Below are 15,840 nucleotides of genomic sequence, written 5' to 3' on the forward strand. Positions count from 1 at the left end.
AGAGCAATGGAGAGCAAAATCCGGCTGCTCCCCGAACCAGATGCTGTTTACCACTCAGAGTCCCAAGCGACAAGAGAGGAGGGCTGCCTTGTGCCGCAAATATACCAAGGTGGAATCCTGATGCCACACTTACAGCAGAGAGAAGAAGCCAGATTTTGCTCTCCATTGCAGACACCAGATTGTATTGCACCACTTGCAAAAATGCAAAAATTTCCAAATGTAGCCCTGCCCTCTAACAGCCCTCCTGATGTTCAACTGTTGTCTCTCAAGGAGGATACTTGGCCATCTTCATGCTTGAAAGGATTCTACAGTGTAATAGCAGATGTCTCCCACCTTGGCAGCTTTAAGACTTGTGGACTTCAACTCCCAGAATTCTCCACAATTCCCCAGAATGGGATAGGCGGGAATTGAAGTCCACAGGTTGTAAAAGAGCCACAATTGCCCAGCCCTGGGCTAGGGTAGGCTGACGCCGCGCGGATGGGAGGCGGGGCAGGGTGAGGGGCGGGCAAGCCAGCAATTTAACAAACGGTTCGGTGTGCTGCGAGGCCAATAAATTGCAAAAAAACACTGAACCATTTGTTAAATTACTGGCTCGCCCGCCCCTCGCCCCGCCCTGCCCCCACTATTTATTGGCAAGGGGCGGGGCGAGCCAGCAATGTAACAAACGGTTCGGCTGAACCGCCTAGAACCAGCAGAATCCACCACTGCTTTTAGCTTTATTTCCATCGGGTGACTAAACTTTTAAAATTCTACTTTCTTCCCTGCATTGTGGCAGGAATTTACAAGCACCTTGAAGCCACTGAAGTTCTTAATGAACTCACTGGTGTTTTCTGGTGGACTCTTGCTGAAACACTAGACTATTATGCTATTGTGCTAAATATTTTCTAGCTGATATTCTTAATTTCTGGAGAAGCTATGAAAACAAGCTAAACTATATTCAGTTTTAGACATAGAGGCTTTGTGTTCCAGGCCAGAGCCCAGAATCAGTCTGGCCCTGAAGTGTCTCTGGCAAATGTATGTATGATACTTTTAGGCCCTGAGAGAGATTCCTATTATCGGGCAATCCTCACTTACTACCAGTTCACAGAGAGGCTGTGGTTAAGAACTGAAAATGTTCCCACTATAGTAGTCCAAGAACACAAAAGCAATATGGTAATTGAAACTGTGATTATTTATTTTTTCCTTTTCAGCATAACTGGCTGAAGGGAACTCTCTGGCAGTCGATGTTGAAGGCTGATGGTATTGACATTTATATCTCAGCCAGTTCCAGACATTCTGGGTAACTTTCATACAAAGAAAATGCATGCAATAGTGATCTGATATATCATATATGCAGGAGTGAAATGTAAAATTTGTTACTACCAGTTCTGTGGGCGTGGCTTGGTGGGTGGGTAATGTGACTGAGTGGGCATGGCCAACTTTTTTTTTTTTTTTTTACTTTTCAAAGCATTTTTTCTGCAAATGCAAAAAAATGCTTTGAAAAGGTTCTGCCGATCAGGCAACACAGCTGGGATCGTCAGAGCCTTTTCAAAGCATTTATTTATTTATTTATTATTTATTATTTATTTATTCAATTTATATGCCGCCCTCCTCCGAAGACTCAGGGCGGCTTACAATGCACTTACAGCAATAGCCTTCATTCTTTTGTATATACCTGCTTATTAGGGCTTTTGGCCCTCCATAAGAGGTGTTTCTACAAAGTCAGCTTATTGCCCCCACAATCCGGGTCCTCAATTTACCTACCTTGGAAGGATGGAAGACTGAGTCAACCTTGAGCCTGGTGAGATTTGAACTCGCATTAATTGCAGGCAGCTGGCAGCTAAGTGCTACATAACAGCACTTAGTCTGCTGCACCACCAAGGCTCTTAAACCACCTCTTCCACTGAAGAGCTTGCAGAAAAAAATGCTTTAAAAGTCTCTGTGATGATCCCAGCTGAGTTGCCTGGTCGTCAGAGAGACTTATAAAGCATTTTTTCCTGCAACCTCTTCAGCGGAAGAGGTGGTTTAAAAAATGCTTTGAAAAGGCTCTGCTGATCAGGCAACACAGCTGGGATCGTTGGAGAGACTTTTAAAGCATTTTTTTCTGCAATCTCTTCCAGGGAAGAGGTGGTTAAAAATGCTTTGAAAAGGCTCTGACGATTGCAGCTGTGTTGCCTGATCAGCAGAGTCTTTTCAAACCATTTTTTAAACCACCTCTTCCGCTGAAGAGGTTGCAGGAAAAAATGCTTTAAAAGTCTCTCTGACGATCCCAGCTGAGCCGCGTGATCATCAGAGGCTTTTTTTTTACTTTTAAAAGCAGGGGGGCGGGGAAACGCAGGGTTTTTTGCTACCGGTTCTCCGAACCACCCGCCGCCATCGAAACCAGATCGGGCGATCTGGTCCGAACCAGGAGCATTTCATCCCTGCATATATGTAATAAAGTTGTTAATATTAATCCTTCTTAGTTACATGCCTGCTTGTTTCACAATGATTTCGCCTAGTTCTTAGAGCTAAGTATTAATGCAAGATACAACAAGAAACCTTTGTAGCCTTAGGGCTGATAGTGTGATTGACCTAAGGTCACTTAGCTGGTTCCCATATCTAGGGAAGGACTAGAACCTGTGTCTTTGATTTAGTCTAACATCATAACCACTAAACCATGCTGGCTCTCAACTGAAATTATCAATAATAATACTTAAAAAATGAATGACAGAAATGCTAGTGAAAGCTTACAATGTGTGGTATAACTCTTAATTTCCAAATGCTTGCTTATAGAGTCCAATCTTTGTGGCCCAGTGAAAAGACAAGAGGATGGAGACTGAATAGATTTCATGGGACCGCACAGTTCACAGGAAAGAAAAAAACATCTTTCAAAAATTCCTGTTTCTGGATACCCTCTACCATTTGAACTGTTGAAAGTGGGTAGGGAGGAGAACTGAGAGCATCCGTTCATGAAGAGATTACACTAAATGCAAGAAAATGATTGTAAGTATTAGACCTAAGCCATATAGATCTATATAAGGAATAACCACCACCTTGAATTTTACTTAGAAACATCCCATTAGCACCTTTAATATTGATGTAACACTGCTTGGGAAATCTCATTTACCAGCATACATGCAGCAACTCTATGCACTAGTTGAAGTATATTGAAGGACTTCATTGCAGACTAAAGGATGACATCACCCAGCAGTTTTATATAGATGTTAACTACCAGGGGAGACAGTACCCGGTTTTATTACATCTCATATTGAAGCAGCCATGACTCAACTATTATACATCTATAATAATTGACTTGAACTACCCAGGTAAAAGAGAATGAAAAACTGCAGAACAATGCCACCAACTTCCAACTGTTTCAAGTGGTCTTGGAGGAGATCACAAACATTGCTTAGAGATCTAAACAGACCAGATACTGCACTCTTTCTATTCAATTGTCATCCTAGGTCAACTACAAGAGTAATCCTGCACTCCAATAGAAGTGCATTAAGAGAATTTATTTCCTCCAGGAGTTGCAGCCAACCAATTTTCTTCAAATCTTTCTCTAAAAAGGGAATATTGGAGATAGGAGATAGTTATGTAACATCATTGACCCTGAAATAGATGGTTATAAAAACAAGACAACAGACAAAAACTTCACTTTACATCTGTTTTGGTGGTATTAATGATTAAGTATTTTCGGAATATAATTCAATTTTAGAAATTGTCATCTTAATGATATTAATGATTTAAGTGTTTTCAATGTGAAATTGCACACACTTGCAATATATAAGGATTGTTATTGTTGTAATATTACAGGAATACAGAAACAAGAATAGTGGCAATGTGAGGTATCTAATTCACCAGAAGGAAGCTTTCATAAGACCATTATCCCTCACCAAGCAAAATAGAATTCTTTTTGAATAAGCATAAGCAAGACAGTTTCATGGAGCATAGCAAAATGTGAGGCTGCCATGCCCCATTTGTGCATGGAAATACATTATCTGTAATAGAGACTTTGATGTCTTTTGGGAGAAATTGTATACCTTTCACATTGCTTGTTGGAACTGTCAACAGATGCCATCCATCTCACTGAAGATGTGCATTTGTTTTCTTCTGTATAGATCTTTCCATTACCTGTTGCATTCTCCAGTTCTGTCTTAAAAACAGAAGGATTAAAAATAACAACATATGAAAATAAATGAATCATTCTTTCTAAGAGTGACAGCCTGAGAATTAACAAAATGTGCTGTAGGTGGAATGCAGCTTCAGATGAAATATGAATTTGGAGGTGAATAGGAAAAAAAAATCTTTTATTCTGAATGTAATCTCAATAGAAATACATTGGATCAGCAAACGGCTTGTCTTCAAGTGATCATCAGAAAACATCTAAAATACGTTTTTTTTTAATTCAAAGTTGTTTATTCTACATTTAGTCCTCTTGCCATTATTAAGAGTGTAGAGTCCAATCACTTCTCCTAGGATAATTTTTCCTAAACTAAAGTGCAGAAGAATTAGGTATAACACAACTAATATGAATCATCAGGACAGAGTTGATTATAATAGCAATAAAGAAATTAAAAATACAAATTTTCTCCTTTCAAAAAATGCACAAAGACAACATCAAAGTATATACGGAGCTATACTTTAATTAAGAGTAATTGAAAATCTGACATAAATTCAAGAAATTTCACTTCAGAATTATATAGCTAAAGCATATTACCGTTAAGTAAGGGTTTAGGGTTTTTGGTAAAAAAAAGTATTGCTTATCAAATGATGAATTTTCTCAAATGATGGTACTGGATATAGAAAAACTAATCTGCTTTTTCATATTGTGGTCCATTAAAAAATAATTTCCCTGGGACGAAAACCTTCAATCTGCCCTTGCAATCGGTTGTCATTCGGTGTCTTCTGTTTTGCACCATAGATTTGTCAAAATTCTCCTTTTGTGAGCATTTCTCACTCTGAGTTACTTCACATTGTGAAAACTTGGATAAAAGAATTAAACTGACTTAATACTTTAGCAGTATTTGGCAAGAGTTCCTTAAATATTATGACTATAACTCTATATTGAGAATACTACTTGTTTTTACCACAAGACTGTAGAACAACCAAACACTTCTAAAGTATGTGCATATACTATGAACAGACCATTGTCAACTGTAATTGAACTGAAAGTAATTTTGTAATGAAATGTTGCTTCAATCAAAATTACAAATATTGAAATTTATTTAATTTTAAAAATCACATTCTTATCCCACCTGGCCTTCCAAAAGCTCAGGACAATATTTATAAAAGATATCTCAATAATATCTATTAAATAATCCTGTTATGTAGGTTGGGATGTTGGCTAAGATTTGGCTTCTTTAATTGCTTGGATAGAGATAATGTCCTAAACCAACCATACAAATCATATCATGTCAATGACTTGCTTATAACAAGTCAGTAAACTGGGATGCTACTGGATATTTAGTGTACAGCAGTATATACCTCATTTTGATTCAGCATTAACACCACATCAAACTGGTAGCTGCTCAAAGAATTCCAGTTCAGGCCCCTCTATTTTTGTGGCGTACTAGCACAATGTGAATCCAAGGTATCCCTATTTTCCAGCCTCTTTGGGCCGTGTACAGAGCTTCCTGGCAGAGACATTTGAAACAGACACTGGGGATTCCTGTGGGCAAAATTAAGAAATGAGATTATAACAACTGTCATTTAAAATTGTATTGAAAATGTAATTCTGTAAGTAGAAAGTAAGAAGCTGACACTAAGTGGCATTTATTGGATCTAATTAACACACAGACTAAAGATTTTTTTTCTTTTCTTCCTTTTTACTCATCTGAAATACATGTAGAAGACATGTCAAGATAACCACTAAGTGCTGCTGAATCTGCAGGGCTGGCCCTGTAGGTATTTGATGGCTGTCCAGTTATTCTGAGGTCTGCTGCCTCTCCTCACCCTGGCACTGCTTCTACATTCCTGCTAACATATGGCTCAGTTGGGGGTTACAAAATTCTCCAGCCATTCCTAGAGCAGGCCTTTCCCTGGCGTGGTACTTGGCATAATGCCCAGGGATTTGGAAATGATTCTCCACTGGGAGGAGGACCCTGCTGGGGCAATGATGTCATTCCAATATAATTCTAAGATGTTAATTTCATGGCAAAGTTTATAACTAATGTCTTAGGTCACGGTGGTGCAGGTCTTTTTTTAAAAAAAAGAAGAGTCAAATAGATACTTCAGAATTTGAGTTACACTGGAGAGAAGTGCTAGACCTATGAAAGTTTAGATTTCTGTCCTAAAGTATAATGACCATCAGACTCTGAAGCCTTTTGTCTTACCCAGGGACACAACTTTATGGCCCCCTGAAGGCTTAAGTGGGATTGTCCAATAGACCTTCAAAATCTTCAATTAAGTTCCTATTGATGTTTTTCATAGAAAAAGGAGAAAGTAATTAATACACAACTGGATATTTATTTCAATTAAATGTAAATGAAATCCAATATGGATTTTGCCCTATCCCTGCTCTCTGTTTGGAGAGCATGCTCTCAGCCCACCACTCCAAGAGCTGAAGCTACTTTTCTTTTTCTGCCAAGAAAAAGTTGTGCACCCCTATTTGAAAAACTTGTGCTAGTTTTCTTGACTAAGGCAAAACCAGGCCTTGTGCAGTGTGTTCAGTCTCTTTCTATAATGTAGAAACCAGACTTTAGGGTGTTTAATTCAAGTGGGAAGTCTACATAAATAGACCAGGCTTCTTATGGAGTTTCACCCTACAACATATGGAGGATAGTAGTCCAAATAATGGGGAGGATCTCTCCTCCTTTTATTTTTCAATCTAGAATATTGAAATAAGGCTTTTGTTTGTTCTGAAAGTATCTGTAACCGAATTTGCAGCATTTATTTATTAAATAAAATTATATGCATAAAATAACTACAATCTGAGTAGTATAGATTCCAAGCCTGGCCTAATAGACAATTTGTGAAGAACCGCTTCTGTGTTTATTTGGTATGTATCTGACACAAGGCAGTCTGATTATATTTAAATATGATGCAGGCTTTGATGATTGCTTAAAAAGCTGGATGAAATATTCAAATGTTCCTCTCTAACTATTCCCATTATTCTTACAACTTTGTCTGACTGTTGGAAGAGTTCAATAAGCCCAATTCATTTAGGCTTATCCAATTTTATTTGTGTATTGATAAAACTATTTACAGTTTCTGTGTTTGTCCTGTATTCCATCATTCCTTATTGGTCCTTCCTATATCCGCAAATCCTTATTGCTACTCCATATTGCCCATACTGTCCATTGTGTCAATGGCAGGCCTGGGGCCGTTGATCTTGCCGGATCTTGCGATCCGGCCATGAATGGTATGAATGAGTTTTAATGTTTTTAATATTTTTAATATTTTAATTTTTAAATGTTTTTTATTAGGATTTTAAATGTATTGTGAGCCACCCTGAGTCTTCAGAAAGGGGCGGCATATAAATTGAATTAAATTGAAATTGAAATTGAAATTGTTGTGATGGGGAACTTCAATATGAAATGACCCACATCTGAGCTCCTGTTTCCAGGAGGCCCCTCCCAGTATGTGGTGGATTGGAATCTTATGGACTGGGAAGATACAGATAGTGTTCATGCTCACTGCATCATATACATTTATCATTAGTAATATCTAGAGAAGGCCCAGGCTCAATCTGCAGAAAAGGAGGATCCTGAGTGGGGAAGGAATAGTGTCATGGTCAACTTGGGCCACTGACAATGAACTGGTTCTATGGTGCTATACTTATTTTCTCCACCAGGAGACATAGCTATCATCCGAAGATGAGGTATCTTAGTTGTCACCCACTTCCAGGACAAGGGTTTGCAATGTGGAGAGAAAAGCAGAGCAAAGGCATTCTGCAATTTTCCTTGCAAGAAAGGAACCCCACCCTTCCAAATGAGCACCAAAGGAATTGCCTCTATTTAAGAAGAGCAGCAAGCTCTGACTTCTCCATTGATAACATCCCTTTATTTATTCAGACTTTGTATCTGAAGTGGTTCGGGAATAATGAGAGGCACAAGCAGGCAAGTGACAACAGCTCTTTAATATACAGTGAGACTTCAGCAAAAACTCAGAGGCTGCAGCCCTCCTTATATACAATCCTGGAGGGACTGTCAGCCAATCAGAAACTTAAACAGGTTTGAATCTCCCGCTGAAAAGTATCAATACATAACACCCCTCCCTTCCCAGAAGGCATTAATACTCAAATATTTACATAAGTACACACAAAATCTCGCAGGTGCCCTGGCTGAGTTCTCGTTCTAGTTGACCTGCGCAGTTTAGTGTTTGGTGGGGCGTCGAGCTGGTCGGAGGGACTTTCTGTCTCTCCCGGCTCCGCCAATGGAACCTCCTGGATTTTGTCCGGGGCATGGTTATCCCCGGTTGGGAGTGGCGACTCGCTGGGGCAGCGCTGGAACCAGGGCTTGTCAGCTAAGTATTCTCTCGAACCCGGGCTTGAGTTAGCTGTTTTGGGAAAGTTGTTGTAGTTAGGTTCGGAGATGTCTAAATTGATATTTGCTTCGCCGACTATTCTTTTTCTAAGTTGGTCTATGTGGCGTTTCCAGAGTCTGTCCACCCCTACGTCTACCGTGTATGATTTTGGGCCTGTTATGCCCACTATGGTTCCTGCAACCCATAGAGGTCCGCTAGCATAATTGCGAGCGAACACCGGGGACCCCACCTGGAACTGTCTTAGTCCGGTGGTCTCTCCCTTGAAATTCTCATGTGTATAATTGGGGTGAAGCCTGTCTAACACGCACCGAAGCTTCCTGCCCATGAGGAGTTTGGCTGGGCTTCTCCCTGTGGCCGTGCATGGTGTGGCATGCTGGACAGCTAGAAATTGATCTATCCTGGCCTGCCAGTCCCCGTTATCTAGTCTGGACAATGCTTCTTTGGCCGTTCTTATGAAACGTTCAGCCAAACCATTAGAAGCCGGATGGAACGGGGCCGATAGGGCATGGCGGATGCCCAGTCCGTCCAGGTAGCCCTCAAACAGAGTCGCTGTGAATTGCGGGCCGTTGTCAGATACCAGAGTATCCGGTAGGCCATGGGTGGCAAATAGTTTGCGAAGGACTTTGATGACTGCCTCGGCTGTGGTTGAGGGCATTAGTATTATTTCGAGCCATTTTGAAAAGGCATCGACTACGATTAAAAATGTTTGCCCATGGAAGGGGCCGGCAAAGTCAATATGGATCCTCCCCCATGGCCCTTTTGGTTTCTCCCACTCTCGGATGGGCGCTATCGGGGGATCGGGCCGAGACTCCTGGCAGGGTCTGCACTTCCCCACCCACTCGGATATGACTTGGTCCATGTTCGGCCACCAGACGTAACTGCGGGCTAAACTTTTCATTCGGACAATCCCTGGGTGCCCCTCGTGCAGTAACTCCAAGACCCTCGTTCTCAGTCTCGTTGGTATTACCACCCTATCACCCCACAACAAACAACCCCCTTGCATAAACAATTCGTTATGTTTGTGAACATAACCCTGGTACTCCCCACCGACCGCCTTGACCGGCCATCCTTTAAGGACCCAACCCATTACAGTACGAATTACAGGGTCCCTAGCAGAGGCTTTCGCCACCTCGCAAGAGGAAATAGGTCCCAGAGTCATAGCGTCGATCAACAGAACGGGGGTCTCCGGCGTGGGGTTGACCAGCAAATTGGGGAGGGGGCAGCGACTGAGGGCATCCGCGTGGCCCAAGGTCCGTCTGGGTCGATGGACAAGCTGGTATGAGTAGGCCGATAGGAAAATGGCCCACGTGGTCAACCGTGGGGACAGGGCAGCGGGGGTGGGTTTGTCGCCGGCCAAAAGTCCCAGCAGGGGCCGGTGGTCAGTCACAAGTTCGAATTGACAGCCATAGAAGTATTCATGGAACTTTTTATCCCCCGCAATTGCAGCCAGAGCCTCTCTGTCCAACTGACTATAGTTCCGCTCTGCGCTTGACAGGGTGCGAGAGTAAAACGCAATGGGCGCCTCTAGCCCTTTGGCAGTCTATGGCCTAGGACGACACCAACTCCTACGGGGGAGGCGTCACAAACCAATACGAGCGGTAGCGCTGAGTTGTATTGGATTAGGAAACTGTCCTCAGATAGAAGTCTCTTTACCGCTTCAAAAGCGGCTGCTTGTGGTTTCCCCCAAACCCATGGTACATTCTTCCCCAATAGTTTGTGTAGGGGATCTGTGACGGTAGCCTTGTCCTTTAAGAACATCGAATAGAAATTGAGCAGTCCAAGGAAGGCTTGGAGCTCCGCTTTGGTCTTGGGGGCTGGTGCGTTTTTGATAGCTCTCACTTTGCTTTCGGTAGGGTGGATGCCTGTGCCATCCACCCTGTATCCTAAAAATTCGACTGAGGGGACAGCGATCATGCACTTATTTTTCTTTAATTTAAGTCCCGCTTCCCTAAATCTGGAAAGGACGTTTCTCACTCTGTCCCCCAGTTGACGTTCATCCTGAGCGCTGATTAAAATGTCGTCAAAGTAGGGCACCACCCCTGGGAGCCCTTGCAAGAGGCGCTCCATGGTGCTTTGAAATAGGCCGGGTGCGATGCTCACCCCAAACTGGAGCCTGGTGCATTTGAATGCACCCCTATGAGTTACAATTGTCTGTGCCTCTGCCGTGGTGTCGTTGACTGGTAATTGTTGGTAGGCTTGAGCTAGATCTAATTTGGCAAAAAATTTTCCGGGCTCCAGGGAGTGTAGTAGATGATGCATGATCGGCACCGGATAGGCGCTCGGCTGCAAAGCCTTGTTGATCGTGCACTTGTAGTCGGCGCAAATTCTGATTGAGCCATCAGATTTAACTGGGGTCACTATGGGGGTCTCCCATTTCGCATGGTCAACGGGGACCAACATCCCTTGTTTAATTAATTTGTCCAGTTCCGCATCGATCTTTGGTTTCAATGCGAAGGGCACCCGTCTGGCTTTAAGTCTTATTTGGGCTACGTTGGGGTCTAGGTTTAGGGAGATAGGGGTCCCCACATACTTGCCCAACGTGTCCCTGAAGACGACTTGGAACTCGTTCAGGAGGCTGTCCTTCAGTGACGGCTCGGACATTCGGTGGACGCTGGTGAAGCCCATGCCCAGGGCTCGGAACCACCCCATGCCCAGAAGTCTAGGCAGCTGCTTGGTGACAATGGTCAGCGGCAGGTCTTTTTCGAAGTCTCTGTAGGTGACTCGGAACGTGCCCACGCCTTCGAGAGGGACCCGGTTCCCCTGGTAGTCTAGGATGTGCAGTCTTTGCTTGGATAGCTGGTCCTTTTGGAATGACGGCAGGATGGTCTTCAGGGTCACCCACGACATTATGGAGAGAGCTGATCCGGTGTCGATCTCCATCGAGCATGGCTTGCCGTTGATTTCGACCACCGTGCTGACTTTGTCCTCGATCGCCGTGCTGGCCTGGTCTATGTGTATGCTGCGGCCATCTCGAGGTTCAAATTCGCGCCGTTTCTTCGCGCCTCCTTCTCTCATTGGATGCTTCTGTTGTGTTGATTCTGGTTGGCTGCGGCGCTCACGTGGTTGATGTTTTCTGGGCAGAATGGCTCTACAGACTCGCGCCAAGTGCCCTTTTTTCTCGCAACGCCTGCAAATAGCCTCTCTGTATTTGCAGGACATTCTATCATGGTGCCCGCCACAACTGGGGCAGTTTCGCCGGGGGCTGCCTGTGTCTTTTCTCTGGTGCTCTGTTCGGAAGACGTCCTCATCTGACTCGGACTCCGAGCTGGATCCAGCGTCTTCCCTGTGCACTGGTGCAGACTTAGGACTGTCTTTGCTGGTCAGCGGACGCTGCAGCGTTTCTGCGGCTTTTGTGGAAGCTTCATGAGCCCTGGCCTCGTCTAGGGCTCCAGCAAGCATTAAGTCAGGCTTGGCGAGCAGGCGCCGTTGTAGCCTAATGTCCCGAACACCACAGATTAGTTGCTCAAGCAACGCATCGTCCAAGTCCCTATAGTCGCAATGAGTTGCGGCTTTACGCAGGCTCGCCATGTAAGCGCTGACCGGTTCTCCCTCTCGCTGTACACGCTGTCTGAGTTGGTATCGTTGCACGAACTTGGAGGGCACGGGAGCGTAGTGAGCCCGGAGAGTGCCATCAGGGTGTCCCAGGAGACGGTCTGGACCGGCGTTGGCTCACAAAGTGACTCTGCCATCTCGAACACGTCCGGTCCGCAGTGGCTTAGGAAGAGGGCTCTCTTCCAATTAGCGGAGAGTCCCTGCATGTCGCTGGCTTCAAGCGAGCACTCAAACCTCGTTAGGTATGAGACCCATTTTTCGCGGGTTGGATCAAAAGGCTTGGGCGGAACGTAGACAGACATGTTTGGTATGCCTCCTGTAGTTCGCCTCGTCGCCTAGCTGAAGCTCGTGGTCTCACTGGTTCACCTCTTGTGGCCTCAATCCCACCTTCGTCGCCAATGAAGTGGTTCGGGAATAATGAGAGGCACAAGCAGGCAAGTGACAACAGCTCTTTAATATACAGTGAGACTTCAGCAAAAACTCAGAGGCTACAGCCCTCCTTATATACAATCCTGGAGGGACTGTCAGCCAATCAGAAACTTAAACAGGTTTGAATCTCCCGCTGAAAAGTATCAATACATAACAGTATCCCTTGACTCCCAACTTGAAACTGCATGATTCTGATTCTGGCTGACAACTCTTCTACAATCTTTGAACCTCTAGATCTCATTGGCCACTTATGGGCCTGCTGTTTTGGATCTGCAAATCTCTCAAGGCAAGCTTGCTGGATTTGGGGGGGATTTGATTTTGTGTGTGTGTGCGTATGTTCACATGTCTTGTACTCACATACCCCTGCCACTTATTTATCACAATCTTCTCAGTGAATTTGTGTGTGTTTATCAGTATGTGGCTTAAAACAGGATACCTATATGAGGAAAAAGTATTCACAAGCCTATGTACAATGGTCTCTGATATAGTGCAAATTTCAACCTTATGTAAAATTTCATGTGAGTTCACCTGTGCACAGAAAGGCTTTCCTGCTCGCAACAGTAGTGTTGAATGAGCAAAGGTATAAAATCCAATGTTTGCTTTTCTGGTTTGCAGTTTTATCATTGTGTGAAACACCAGAGTTATGTTTTATGTTGGGTGATTTTAAATAAATAAATTGTAATTTTTAGTGCAATTTGAGGAAATTATACATACATGGGGAATTTGAATTCTTTTAAATTTACATTCACTTTATTTTATTGGTTCTGCTTGCTTGTTTATTTTGCTCCAATGTAAATTTTAAAAGCTCACAACACATCATTCAAAGATGAAACATGATTACTAACTCCAAGTGTTGCCACATCCTTCCTGCATTATTTTCATCAAATGTTTGAAGTTTTCTCATTTCAGCTGGGCTGACTATGTGCCTGGAATTCTGACATCTTAAATACTGTGTCATTATATTAAATATTTGTATAACTTTATGCCATGAAGGTTTGTATCAGAATAAATAACTTAATCTTTTGACACCTGGGTAGATATACATTGGGAACAGATATCTACACTGTTTATATTAGTTTAACTTTCATTCTCAGGTAGTTCTGGGAATTAGAGTTTTGGGGTTGAGTGAAAGAACTAACAAAGAATATTTTGCTTTTAAACAAACTGTAATGTTGTTTATGCTGGGAACAGCATAAAGTAAAACATGGAATTAAAAATATTTGAGTGAGAGATAATTATTGGTGGGAGGACCCAGAATATGCTCCACACTTATTAGCTTATACTGTACATCTTTAATTAAAACATACAGAGAAAAAGAACCTTTAATCAGAAACATCCACTCTGTCTTCTAAGAGCTCAGCCACAGCTGGGGCTACTTCTGTGTTGGAAGCCTGTATATAAAGGCACATGCAGAATGAAATTGTGCTTGTTGGCACTTGCTTACAGTCTAATAATGATTTTGGAGTGATTCCCTGAAGTAGTTTCCTAATTAGATGAGATAAAAGAGATCTGTACTGGGCTCTCTCCTCTCTTTTGTAAATATTAGCTGCAAAAGAAGAGAAGATCCAAATCAGAGCCAGGATATAAGAGGGGACAGTTAATTGAGGAGCAATGCACATGATTCCAAAGTTATTTTTGCATTTCATTATTTTGATAATACATTATCTAATAGGAATGGAAGATGCCTTTCAAAGAAACTGCACTGAATCAATAAAACAATTAAAAGTCATGCACCGTGTGCTGTAACTAATTTGCATGTGTTTCCCCTTGCTAGAAAGGGGTTCCATTTTCTCTACTTTATAAATCCTGTATTTTGTTTCATTCTCTCATATACCTGTATACACACAGAAGCACATACAAATGCATGCATTTACTCCAATTTAATTCATTCTAGAAGCTTTATCCTTACCATCTATGTGCCCTACTTCCATAATAGGGCTACTAGAAATGATTATAAACACCAGCCTTTGTTTACCTCAATTTCACTGCAAATTTCCAGATTTTTTTCTGTTATAGTGTGAAAGGAGGTTTTTTTTAAAGAAAAACTTTATTTCCTTACAGGAAAACTCCAGCAGTTTATTAATTATTCTGTAAAGAAAAGAACATCTCCTCAACCTGTGCAATGTTTGCTCTGATTTAAGGACATTTCATATTAACGTCTGTAGTGATGAAATTCTTCAAGCGATTGGTTCTCCAACATCTTAGGACATGCCTCCCACCGGACTTTGACAAATATCAGTTTTCCTGCAGGGGGAATAGGTCGACAGACAAAGCCATAGCTACTGCTTTACATTCTGTAGCGAGCCATCTGGAGAAACCCGGGAACTATGTCAGGATGCTTTTCATAGACTATAGCTCAGCCTTCAACACCATTCTGCCAAGCATCCTTATCAAAAAGCTGACTGACTTGGATTTTCCCTCTTCCATCTGCGACTGGATCAAAGACTTTCTGAGGGACCGGCCACAAACAGTGAGTGTTGGGTCTGTCATATCCACCTCCCTGAAGCTTAGCACTGGCTCTCCACAGGGCTGTGTGCTCAGTCCCTACCTGTATTCACTGAACACACTTGATTGTGTACCGTCAGACCCATCTACTGTGATCATTAAATTTGCAGATGACACCACTATACTGGGTCTTATTACAGGTGGAGACGAAACAGCGAAAAGGGGGAGGTTCAAAAACTTTCCACATGGTGCTTAAAAAACTACCTGCACCTGAACATCAGCAAGACCAAGGAGATGGTGTTGGACTTCAGGAGGAAGAGAGTGGAACCTGCCCAGGGGTGGTTCTACTTACCTTTACTACTGGTTCGCAGCGGGGCTGTGCGCTCACTTCTCTCTCACACACACACGCTCTTCTGCGCAAGCACATTTTGATGATGTTGGGGTCAGTGGGAGGAACCTCCTGCTGGTTTTACTACCACTGAACCAGCCCCACTTTACATTGAGGCTAGCTGTGTTTCCTCCTTTAAATTCCTGGGAGTCTATCTCAGCGAAGACCTCACCTGGAAAAGCATCATGAGCCAGATGGCCAGGAAGGCCCAACAGAGACTCCATTTCCTTAGGGTCTTGCATAAAAACAGGGTGGAACAACAACTGATGACCTCCTTTTACTGGTCACAATAGAAAGTGTCCTCACTTATTGCATCATGGTATGGCATGCTGGTCTGACAGCCACAGATAGAAAAACATTACAGAAGGTGGTGAGTACAGCACAAAACATCATGGGCTGTCCCCTGATATCACTAGATGAGATCGCTAGGGCTCATTGCCTTAGAAGAGTGAGGAAAATTTTCAGGGATGACTCTCACCACTTCTTTACCCTCCTACCATTGGGTATTAGCCAGAAGTGTAGAAGCATAGCCAGCTGCACAAACAGGCTGAAGAACAGTTTTTATCCGTGGGCTGTAA

General features: G+C 43.0%; 1 long non-coding RNA gene across 1 annotated transcript; it reads right to left on the reverse strand.

Moving 5' to 3' along the window:
- Positions 1–13,733: 13,733 nt before the first annotated feature.
- Positions 13,734–15,316, reverse strand: LOC117656078 (uncharacterized). The gene is made up of 2 exons (XR_004588876.3): positions 15,227–15,316; positions 13,734–13,975 (listed from the first exon to the last, which is right to left on the reverse strand). It is a non-coding gene; the product is annotated as an uncharacterized LOC117656078 (long non-coding RNA).
- Between the last annotated feature and the right edge of the window lie 524 nt (positions 15,317–15,840).

This window comes from Pantherophis guttatus, chromosome 4 (genome assembly GCF_059756535.1).
Source record: "Pantherophis guttatus breed Tessera chromosome 4, ASM5975653v1, whole genome shotgun sequence".
In the NCBI taxonomy this organism is placed as follows: domain Eukaryota; kingdom Metazoa; phylum Chordata; class Lepidosauria; order Squamata; family Colubridae; genus Pantherophis; species Pantherophis guttatus.